Source organism: Scyliorhinus torazame, chromosome X (genome assembly GCF_047496885.1).
Source record: "Scyliorhinus torazame isolate Kashiwa2021f chromosome X, sScyTor2.1, whole genome shotgun sequence".
NCBI classification, from domain to species: domain Eukaryota; kingdom Metazoa; phylum Chordata; class Chondrichthyes; order Carcharhiniformes; family Scyliorhinidae; genus Scyliorhinus; species Scyliorhinus torazame.
This window is the reverse complement of record NC_092738.1, coordinates 4,369,473-4,381,708: the sequence shown is the minus strand read 5'-3', so window position 1 is coordinate 4,381,708 and position 12,236 is coordinate 4,369,473. Positions and strand designations below refer to the sequence as shown.

The 12,236-nt window shown below is 46.6% G+C and overlaps 1 long non-coding RNA gene across 1 annotated transcript in view; it reads left to right on the top strand.

The window, feature by feature from the left end:
• LOC140405347 (uncharacterized) overlaps positions 1-12,236 on the top strand; it is a 32,997-nt gene that overhangs the window by 8,220 nt on the left and 12,541 nt on the right. Inside the window, exon 2 of the long non-coding RNA XR_011938601.1 lies at positions 8,513-8,585. This is a non-coding gene — a long non-coding RNA (uncharacterized lncRNA). The remainder of the gene's footprint in view (positions 1-8,512; positions 8,586-12,236) is intronic.

The window sequence follows — 12,236 nt, the reverse complement described above, 5'->3', positions numbered from 1 at the left end:
CCTCCTCAAAGAATTCAATAAGACTTGTAAGGCAAGACCGACCTCTCTCAAATCCGTGCTGACTATTCCCAATCAAGCAGTGTCTTTCCAGTTGCTCAGAAATCCTATCCTTCAGTACCCTTTCCATTATTTTGCCTACCACCGAAGTAAGACTAACTGGCCTGTAATTCCCAGGGTTATCCCTAGTCCCTTTTTTGAACAGGGGCACAACATTCGCCACTCTCCAATCCCCTGGTACCACCCCTGTTGACAGTGAGGACGAAAAGATCATTGCCAACGGCTCTGCAATTTTGTCCCATAGAATCCTTGGATATATCCCGTCAGGCCCGGGGGATTTGTCTATCCTCAAGTTTTTCAAAATGCCCAACACATCTTCCTTCCTAACAAGTATTTCCTCGAGCTTACCAGTCTGTTTCACACTGTCCTCTCCAACAATATGGCCCCTCTCATTTGTAAATACAGAAGAAAAGTACTCGTTCAAGACCTCTCCTATCTCTTCAGACTCAATACACAATCGCCCGCTACTGTCCTTGATCGGACCTCCCCTTGCTCTAGTCATTCTCATATTTCTCACATGTGTAAAAGGCCTTGGGGTTTTCCTTGATCCTACCCGCCAAAGATTGTTCATGCCCTCTCTTAGCTCTCCTAATCCCTTTCTTCAGTTCCCTCCTGGCTATCTTGTATCCCTCCAGCGCCCTGTCTGAACCTTGTTTCCTCAGCCTTACACAAGTCTCCTTTTTCCTCTTAACAAGACATTCAACCTCTCTTGTCAACCATGGTTCCCTCACTCGACCATCTCTTCCCTGCCTGACAGGGACATACATATCAAGGACACGTAGCACCTGTTCCTTGAACAAGTTCCACATTTCACTTGTGTCCTTCCCTGCCAGCCTATGTTCCCAACTTATGCACTTCAATTCTTGTCTGACAACATCGTATTTACCCTTCCCCCAATTGTAAACCTTGCCCTGTTGCACGTACCTATCCCTCTCCATTACTAAAGTGAAAGTCACAGAATTGTGGTCACTATCTCCAAAATGCTCCCCCACTAACAAATCTATCACTTGCCCTGGTTCATTACCAAGTACCAAATCCAATATTGCCCCTCCTCTGGTCGGACAATCTACATACGGTGTTAGAAAAGCTTCCTGGACACACTGCACAAACACCACCCCATCCAAACTATTTGATCTAAAGAGTTTCCACTCAATGTTTGGGAAGTTAAAGTCACCCATGACAACTACCCTGTGACTTCTGCACCTTTCCAAAATCTGTTTCCCAATCTGTTCCTCCACATCTCTGCTACGACTGGGGGGCCTATAGAAAACTCCTAACAAGGTGACTGCTCCTTTCCTATTTCTGACTTCAACCCATACTACCTCAATAGGGTGATACTCCTCGAACTGCCTTTCTGCAGCTGTTATACTATCTCTAATTAATAATGCCACCCCCCCACCTCTTTTACCACCCTCCCTAATCTTATTGAAACATCTATAACCAGGGACCTCCAACAACCATTTCTGCCCCTCTTCTATCCAAGTTTCCGTGATGGCCACCACATCGTAGTCCCAAGTACCGATCCATGCCTTAAGTTCACCCACCTTATTGCTGATGCTTCTTGCGTTGAAGTATACACACTTCAACCCATCTCCGTGCCTGCAAGTACTCTCCTTTGTCAGTGTTCCCTTCCCCACTGCCTCATTACACGCTTTGGCGTCCTGAATATCGGCTACCTTAGTTGCTGGACTACAAATCTGGTTCCCATTCCCCTGCCAAATTTGTTTAAACCCTCCCGAAGAGTACTAGAAAACCTCCCTCCCAGGATATTGGTGCCCCTCTGGTTCAGATGCAACCCGTCCTGCTTGTACAGGTCCCACCTTCCCCAGAATGTGCTCCAATTATCCAAATACCTGAAGCCCTCCCTCCCTCCTACACCATTCCTGCAGCCACGTGTTCAGCTGCACTCTCTCCCTATTCCTAGCCTTGCTATCACGTGGCACCGGCAACAAACCAGAGATGACAACTGTGTCTGTCCTGGCTTTTAACTTCCAGCCTCACTCCCTAAACTCCTTTATTACCTCCACACCCCTTTTCCTACCTACGTCGTTGGTACCAATGTGCACCACGACTTCCGGCTGCTCCCCCTCAAGGATCCTGAAGATACGATCCGAGACATCCCTGGCCCTGGCACCCGGGAGGCAACATACCTTCCGGGAGTCTCGCTCGCGACCACAGAATCTCCTACCTATTCCCCTAATCATTGAATCTCCTACTACTATTGCTTTTCTATTCTCCCCCCTTCCCTTCTGAGCCCCAGAGCCAGACTCAGTGCCAGAGACCGGGCCGCTAGGGCCTTCCCCCAGTAGGTCCTTCCCCCAGTAGGTCATCCCCCCCAACAGCATCCAAAACGGTATACTTGTTTTGAAGGGGAACGGCCACGAGGGATCCCTGCACTGTCTGCCTGTTTGTTTTCTTTCCCCTGACTGTAACCCAGCTACTCTTGTCCTGTACCTTGGGTGTGGTTACCTTCCTGTAACTCTTCTCTATCACCCCCTCTGCCTCCCGGATGATCCGGAGTTCATCCAGCTTCAGCTCCAGTTCCCTAACACGGTCTTTGAGGAGCTGCTTGCTCGCTCCTCACCTAACTCCCTCAGTCACCAAACTCTCACTATAGCACTCAAATGCACCAAATTCAGCACTCCCTCAGTCACCAAACTCTCACTATAGCACTCAAATGCACCAAATTCAGCACTCCCTCAGTCACCAAACTCTCACTATAGCACTCAAATGCACCAAATTCAGCACTCAGTGCAAACAAAGTCTGCACTGTAAGCTGGCTCACTTTTATACTGTGAATCTTGCCTCTGAAAACTGGCCTAATCCAATTAACTAATTAACAAGCTCCAGCTGCAAGTACCTACAAGTAGAACCTTTGTTTAAAGCTGATTGAAAATTCACCTTCTTCTAAACCAAACAGCAACTTTCAAGTTAATTAACTAAATAAAAGAAAGACTAGACTTTAGATAAAAATGAAGCCTTATACTCCCTCAGTCACCAAACTCTCACTATAGCACTCGAATGCACCAAATTCAGCACTCCCTCAGTCACCAAACTCTCATTATAGCACTCAAATGCACCAAATTCAGCACTCAGTGCAAACAAAGTCTGCACTGTCAGCTGGCTCACTTTTAAACTGTGAATCTTGACTCTGAAAACTGGCCTAATCCAATTAACTCATTAACAAGCTCCAGCTGCAAGTGCCTACAAGTAGAACCTTTGTTTAAAGCTGATTGAAAATTCACCTTCTTCTAAACCAAACAGCAACTTTCAAGTTAATTAACTAAATAAAAGAAAGACTAGACTTTAGATAAAAATGAAGCCTTATACTCCCTCAGTCACCAAACTCTCACTATAGCACTCAAATGAACCAAATTCAGCACTCCCTCAGTCACCAAACTCTCACTATAGCACTCAAATGAACCAAATTCAGCACTCCCTCAGTCACCAAACTCTCACTATAGCACTCAAATGCACCAAATTCAGCACTCCCTCAGTCACCAAACTCTCACTATAGCACTCAAATGCACCAGATTCCTGCTGAACCAGGGTATTTGTATGTGGGGATTGGTTAAGTTCCAACAGTGTTTCTATTGCGCTTAGAGAGGGCTATGGCCTGAAGAATAAAGAACGGGCATAAGCATGTGGGGGGTTGCTTAGCAACTGGGGCCTTGTAAGGAAGAGAAATGTTTATGTTTTAGTTTAGCTAATTTGATTGCAGTTGGAGATATGTAGTGAGAGAGAAGGCAGCTCTCGCTGCTCTGCTAGAAGCAGTTGCTTTAGAAGGCTAGAGGGAACATCTGTCAGCTTTGCTAGAAGAAAAGCCATACCATGGAGTAATGGTTAAGACAACAAGTGCAGAGATCTGAAGAGCAGTTTGTTCAGGGAAACTAGAAAAATGAAGAAGTGTCCAAGAAGTCTGGAGTTAAGTGAACAGAGACCTAGGTATTGTTTAGAAGAATTCAAGGAGGAGTAAACAAAATGTTCCGAGTTGAAACAATTTTTTATCCCATCCTTAAAGTTACAACGTCAATGCGCAGAGTAGACAGGGCAAACCCTTAATCCATCTTATTGCTTGCTCCAAAAAACAATTCAAATTGAACTCAATTCATGGTCTCCGTAAGGGAGACACACAAGATCCAAGCTGACAAGAAAGGTATTGCATCTCATCTTGGGCTTGGTCTGACACTTGATCAGAGACAAAAGGCCAGGAAGCAATAAAATGTTCTGAGTTACCGAGATAATTGCAATAACCAGATTTAAAGTGGGACAACAGCCTTCAACGGTAACAAGGGCATGATCGAATGGCCTCGTTACGCCTGAAAAGCAGCTCGGGCATCTACCCGGCTCGCAAGATCTAATGCGATCTCACGAGACGTTGCGATGTGAAGCCCTCCCATTGTGGGCGGGATCACTTTTTGGCAAATCTGCATATCGGAACGAGACAGCTAGTCTCACTCTAATATGCAGTTTACCAAGGCAGGCACCCGAGGCGTTGGGATCGATCCCCTTGTCCTTGGAGACCTCTCAGTACTGGCGAGCGCCTTTCAGTACTGGTCTCCACAAATGGAGACCAGACGGAACAGCACTTGTGGGGGTCTCCCAGGGGATTGGGGGCCCCCAGGTGCATGCCCTTTGGGCAGGGTGGTACCCTTGCACTGCCAGCATGCACCTGGGTGTGACTGGCACTGCCAAGGTGCCTGGGTGGCACTGCCAGTTGACGTGGGCACTGCCAGGGTACCTGTTTGGCACTGGCAAGCTGGCATTTTCCACATGGCAGCGATCTGGCCGGGGATGCCCTGCAAGGGTGTTTGGGTAGGGGTGCACGCACACTTACACACCCACCCTCAGTGAGTTGGGGCGACATTTAAAAGTGGTGTCCCAATCTCTCGCGACACTGAGGAGTTCTGGCGAGCGGAGCTCCTCCGTGCAGAAAACGGGGCTATATCCCTGCTGAGGCCCCACATCGAACCCGAATGATGCACCGAAACACGCAGCCAATCGCGCTCGCTATGGGACTTTGTTCCCATTTAGTTAAATCTCACCCAAACCGCAATATACCACAGGGCAAGAGTTATATCTGGGGGAAAGGCAATGATGATGCGATGAGGCAAGACTTAGGATGCATCAGATGGAGAGGAAAACTGCAGGGGATGGGCACAATGGAAATGTGCAGCTTGTTCAAGGAACAGCTACTGCATGTCCTTGATAAGTATGTACCTGTCAGGCACGGAGGAAGTGGTCGAGTGAGGGAACCGTGGTTTACTAAAGCAGTCGAAACACTTGTCAAGAGGAAGAAGGCGGCTTATGTAAAGATGAGACATGAAGGTTCAGTTAGGGCGCTCGAGAGTTACAAGTTAGCTAGGAAGGACCTAAAGAGAGAGCTAAGAAGAGCCAGGAGGGGACATGAGGAGTCTTTGGCAGGTAGGATCAAGGATAACCCTAAAGCTTTCCATAGATATGTCAGGAATAAATTAATGACCAGGGTAAGAGTAGGGCCAGTCAAGGACAGTAGTGGGAAGATGTGCTTGGAGTCCGAGGAAATAGGAGAGGTACTAAATGAATATTTTTTTGTCAGTATTCACACAGGAAAAAGATAGTGTTGTCGAGGAGAATACTGAGATTCAGGCTACTAGACTAGAAGGGCTTGAGGTTCATAAGGAGGAGGTGTTAGCAATTCTGGAAAGTGTGAAAATAGATAAGTCCCCTGGGCCGGATGGGATTTATCCTAGGATTCTCTGGGAAGCTCGGGAGAAGATTGCTGAGCCTTTGGCTTTGATCTTCAAGTCATCTTTGTCTACAGGAATAGTGCCAGAAGACTGCAGGATAGCAAATGTTGTCCCCTTGTTCAAGAAGGGGAGTAGAGACAACCCGGTAACTATAGACCGGTGAGCCTTACTTCTGACGTGGGCAAAATCTTGGAAAGGTTTACAAGAGATAGGATGTATAATCACCTGGAAAGGAATAATTTGATTAGAGATAGTAAACACGGTTTTGTGAAGGGTAGGTCGTGCCTCACAAACCTTATAGAGTTCTTTGAGAAGGTGACCAAACAGGTGGATGAGGGTCCATGGGTCGGTGCAGATTCGATGGGCTGAGTGGCCTCCTTCTGCACTATAGGGATTCTATGATTCTAAGTGGAAGCAACTAGAGAAGAAGGTTAAGGGGTGACTTAATTGAGGCATACAAGATGATCAGAGGATTGGATAGGGTGGACAGTGAGAGCCTTTTTCCTCGGATGGTGATGTCTAGCACGAGGGGACATACCTTTAAATTGAGGGGTGATAGATATAGGACAGATAGCAGAGGTAGGTTCTTTACTCAGAGAGTAGTAAGGGCGTGGAATGCCCTGCCTGCAACAGTAGTGGACTCGCCAACACTAAGGGCATTCGAATGGTCATTGGATAGACATATGGACGATAAGGGAATAGTGTAGATGGGCTTTAGAGTGGTTTCACAGGTCGGCGCAACATCGAGGGCCGAAGGGCCTGTACTGCGCCGTAATGTTCTATGTTCTATCGTCTGATACCATTTTAATATAGTCTGGGAATCGAGAGTTAAAGCAATTGTGAGCAGTTTGTCCAGCAGTCAAGAAAAATAAATCCTGGACTGGATTCACTGTTAAAAGTGGAGCAGAAGCAAAATTTACCACGAACCCAGTGGTGGCGGCAACATTAAATATTTGGGGACAATGGAGGCGACACGAGAGGTGTGCTGGGAGCCCTGGTGGGGTCCCCAATCAGGAACAACCATAGGTTTGCCCCAGGAAGAATTGATGGAGGATTCCAGAGCTGGCACCAGTTGGGAATTAGGAGGGTGGGAGATTTATTTATAGACGGGACGTTTGCGAGCTTGGGAGCGTTGGAGGAAAAGTATAAGCTGCCCCGGGGAAATTTCTTTAGGTATATGCAGGTGAGGGTGTTCACAAGACAACAGGTGAGGGAATTTCCATTGCTCCCGACACAGGGGATCCAGGATAGAATGCTCTCGGGGGTGTGGGTCGGGGAGGGCAAGGTGTCAGAGATATACCGAGAGATGAGAGAAGAGGGGGAGGAGCTGGTGGGCGAACTAAAAGGAAAGTGGGAAGAAGAGCTCGGGGAGGAGATAGAGGAGGGTCTGTGGGCTGATGCCCTAAGCAGGGTAAATTCCTCGTCCTCGTGTGCCAGGCTTAGCCTGATTCAATTTAAGGTGCTACATAGAGCACACATAACGGGAGCAAGGTTAAGCAGGTTCTTCGGAGTGGAGGACAGGTGTGGGAGGTGCGGCGGAAGCCCGGCAAACCACGCACATATGTTTTGGTTGTGCCCGGCACTGGAAGGGTATTGGAAGGGAGTGACGGGAGTGATTTCGCGGGTGGTGAAGGTCCGGGTCAAAACAGGCTGGGGGGTTAGCTTTATTTGGAGTTGCGGATGAGCCGGGAGTGCAGGAGGCGAAAGAGGCCGACGTTGTGGCCTTTGCGTCCCTAGTAGCCCGGCGCAGGATCCTACTCATGTGGAAGGAGGCGAAACCCCCCGGACTGGAGGCCTGGGTAAATGATATGGCGGGGTTCATTAAACTGGAGCAGATAAAGTTTGCCCTGAGAGGATCGGCTCAAGGGTTCACCAGGCGGTGGCAGCCATTTCTCGACTACCTAGGGGAACGTTAGAGGGAAGATAGATGACCAGCAGCAGCAACCCAGGGGGGGGAAAAGTTTCATTTTATGTTAATTGATTAGTTTACCATGTTGGTTAGTTACTTTTTATTAGAGTGTGGTTAACATGTTACATGTACTGTTAAATTTTCTTTATGTTTGATGTGTAAGGGGAAAAAATTGTGAACGAAAAATTTCAATAAAATATATATTTTTTTAAAAAGTGGAGCAGAAGCTTGGTTTAAAAGCGTTATTTGGAAAACCTTTCCCGGATATTTAAATGCAAACCTCGATGGGAAAGCATAGTTATGAGAGAAGATTTTAAAGGGTATTTTTGAGAGCGGAGTTGGGAAACTCTCAAATGACAATCATCTGGGGGGGGGATTCTGAGGAGACATCCACAAACCTTCACTTGGAGGTTCAGAGTGGAGGAGTGTATTTGCCCACAGTCATCTTGTGTCCTTAAAAGAGACTTTGTGCTAATCTGACCATTTTAGATTAAGATGCACTTTGTAATCCATGTTAATCCTTAAAACCGGTGTGTAATTGCTAAAATAAGGGGGAGTGCAAGGAGCGTTGTAAAACAGTACAACTTTTCATTCCTTTTTCTTGTTAAAACTAATTAGCGGTCTTGTGACTCTGTTCCTCCGTGTTTGTTTTTTTTAAGTAAAAAAGTTATGGTCTTTTGAGCCAGGGTTCCATTCCGAGGTCTTCTCGTCCAGTTATAACAACAACTGGGATTATAACACATTCATGGAGCAAATTGTCACAACAGGTAGGAGCAGAATCGCCTAACATTGTTTTTTTTCCCCCTGCATTTTACAGCAAAATGGACAGAAGTTACAAGACAAACATGGACCATTTGACCCATCGGTCTGGGTCAACATCAACCCACCCTGTGAGCAAATTACATTTGTGACATTTCCATATCCTTACAACTCTTTACCACCTATCCAATATTTAAAAAAAACAATTTAGAGTACCCAGTTCATTTTTTCTAATTAAGGGGCAATTTAGCGTGGCCAATCCACCTAGCCCGCACATAGGCTGAATGGCCTCCCTCTGCATTCTATCGTGTCTGCACCGACCCACTTAAGCCCTCACTTCCACCAAAGCTGCACGTCTTTGGACTGTGGGAGGAAACCGGAGCACCCGGAGGAAACCCACGCACACACGGGGAGAACGTGCAGACGTTCTCCCCGTGACCCAGTGGGGAATCGAACCTCGGACCCTGGCACTGTGAAGCCACAGTGCTATCCACTTGTGCTACTGTGCTGCCCTACCACCTATCCAATATAGATCTTAAATGTTGGCATCATTTCTGCCTCAAAATGAATTCCCCTGCCCTCTATTCAAAATCTCTTAAATTTGACAGCATCAATGGGCAGTCGAGGATATTAATAGAGGAGCGGGGAAATGGATGCACTCGTTAGGAGTTCCAAAATTCCCAGATTCAGAACGGGCTCAGCAGATCGGAAGTTGAGAAACTTAATTCTGCACTTCAAAAACTTGAGGCAGAATGAAAACAGGAAACTACAAGAAGCCTGACATCAGTCGTCAGGAATCTATTACTAAGGAAGTCTCAACAATGGATGGAATGATCAGTCAGATCAACGTACTTTTACAATCGGTCATATTTCTCAAATCTTTTGTTGCTGTAATTAGCATTTGTAATTGGCAGCAATTGTACTATATTTAGATTTCCATAAAGCATTTGGCAAGGTGCCACACAAACGGTTAATAAGCAAAATCGGGGCTCATGGTGTTGGGGTAATATATTAACATGAACAGAGGATTCTTTAACAGACAGGAAGCAGAGAGTAGGGACAAACAGCATTTTCAAGTTGGCAGGCTGTAACTAGTGGAGTGCTGCAAAGACGAGTATAGTGGCTGAAGCTATTTACAGTTTATATTACTGGTTTAGTCAAAGAGAATTAGAGAGTAATGTATCCAAGTTTGCTGATGCTACAAAGCTGGGTGGAAAGGCAAGTTGTGAGGATGTAGTGATATCGACAGGTTAAGTCAGTGGGGCACAAGTGGGCAAATGGAGTATAATGCGGGGAAGTGTAATTCTAATCACTTTGGTATTAAGGATTGCAAAATATATATTTTTAAAACGGTGTGAAATTAAATGCTGCTGTTCAGAGCGACCTGGGTGTACCTGTACAAGAGACACAGAAAATTAGCAGGCAGATACAAGTAGAACAATTGTATGGTGAGATCACAGAATGGTTACAGCACACACAAGGCAATTCAGCACATGTCTGCACTAGTACTCCAAAGGAGCAATTTACCGAGCACAACTCCCGGCCTTCTCCCCAGAAATCTGCACGGTGCTAATTCAATTCCCTTTCAAAAGGGTCCCTCGACTAAAACTGCCTCCATCACACTCTCTCAGGCAGTGCATTCCAGATCCTAACTGCTTGCTGCGCGAAAATGTTTTTCCTGATATCTTCATTGCTTCCTTTGCCAATTACCTGTGTCCTCTCGTTCTTGATCCTTCCGCCAAGATGCTCCCCCAAGTTTTTCCCCTATCTTCTCTGTCCAGACTCTTCATAATTTTGTATATCTCTATCAAATCTCCTATCAGCCTTCTTTTCTCCAGGTAAGACAGTCTCAACCTCTCCAAATCTATCTACTTAACTGACAATGTACTGTGCACAATTTTAGAAACAGAGGGGCGCGTTGCTGCCTCAGGGCGCCGAGGTCCCAGGTTCAATCCCGGCTCTGGGTCACTGTCCGTGTGGAGTTTGCACATTCTCCCCGTGTCTGCGTGGGTTTCGCCCCCACAACCCAAAGATGTGCAGGGTAGGTGGATTTAGCCCCTTAATTGGAAAAAATGAATTGGGTACTCTAAATTTAAAAAAAATGTAATCAATAATTTTAGAAACAGAGAGGCAGGGTTTCCATTCGGCCCTTCGAGCCCGCTCCACCATTCATTATCATGGCTGATCATCCAACTCAATAGCCTCCCCACCCCCCACACCCTTTGATCCCCTTTGCCCCAAGAGCTATATATAGATTCGAACCCGGGTCCTCAGTGCACAATGGGCTAAACAGCTGGCTTGTAATGCAGAACAAGGCCAGCAGCGCGGGTTCAATTCCCGTACCGGCCTCCCCGAACAGGCACCGGAATGTGGCGACTAGGGGTTTTTCACAGTAACTTCATTGAAGCCTACTTGTGACAATAAGTGATTATTATTAGAATTCCTTCTTGAAAACAATGTTTTGGCCTCAACTACTTCCTGTGGTAGAAAATTCCCAAACTTGCATATCTTTCCCTTGCCTTGCAGCAGCGTAGCGAAGGGTCATTAAACTGGTTTCTAGGATGAGAGCGTTGTCCTATGAGGAGAGACCGAGTAAATTGGGCCTATACTGTCAGGACAGTAAGAAGTCTTACAACACCAGGTTAAAGTCCAACAGGTTTGTTTCGATGTCACTAGGTTTCGGAGCGCTGCTCCTTCCTCGGGTGAATGAGCAGCGCTCCGAAAGCTAGTGACATCGAAACAAACCTGTTGGACTTTAACCTGGTGTTGTAAGACTTCTTACTGTGCTCACCCCAGTCCAACGCCGGCATCTTTATATCACGATCAGGGGAATAGATAGAGTAGACAGTCAGAGACTTTTTCCCCGGGTGGAACAAACCATTACAAGGGGACATTAATTTAAGGTGAAAGGTGGAAGATATAGGAGGGATATCAGAGGTAGGTTCTTTACCCAGAGAGTAGTGGGGGCATGGAATGCACTACCTGTGGAAGTAGTTGAGTCGGAAACATTAGGGACCTTCAAGCAGCTATTGGATAGGTACATGGATTACGGTAAAATGATACAGTGTAGATTAATTTGTTCTTAAGGGCAGCACGGTAGCATTGTGGATAGCACAATTGCTTCACAGCTCCAGGGTACCAGGTTCGATTCCGGCTTGGGTCACTGTCTGTGCGGAGTCTGCACATCCTCCCCGTGTGTGCGTGGGTTTCCTCCGGGTGCTCCGGTTTCCTCCCACAGTCCAAAGATGTGCAGGTTAGGTGGATTGGCCATGATAAATTGCCCTTCGTGTCCAAAATTGCCCTTGGTGTTGGGTGGAGGTGTTGACTTTGGGTAGGGCGCTCTTTCCAAGAGCCGGTGCAGACTCAATGGGCCGAATGGCCTCCTTCTGCACTGTAAATTCAATGATAATCGATGATTAATCTAGGACAAAGGTTCGGCACAACATTGTGGGCCGAAGGGCCTGTTCTGTGCTGTATTTTTCTATGTTCTATGTTCTATCTCCACATCATCTATACTGTCAGGAGTTTCGAAGAATGAAAGGTGATCTCATCGAGACGGGCAAGATTTTGAAGAGGCTCGGGAGGGTCGATGTGGAGAGATTGCTTCCCCCTGGTTGGGGAATCTAGAACACAAGGCCACAATCTCAGGATAAGAGGCCGAACATTTAGGACGGAGATGAGGAGAAATTGCTTCATGAAAAGGGTTGTGAGTTGTTGGAATTCTCCACCGCAGAGGATGTGGATGCTCCGTCATTGAATATATTCAAGGCTGAGATAAACAT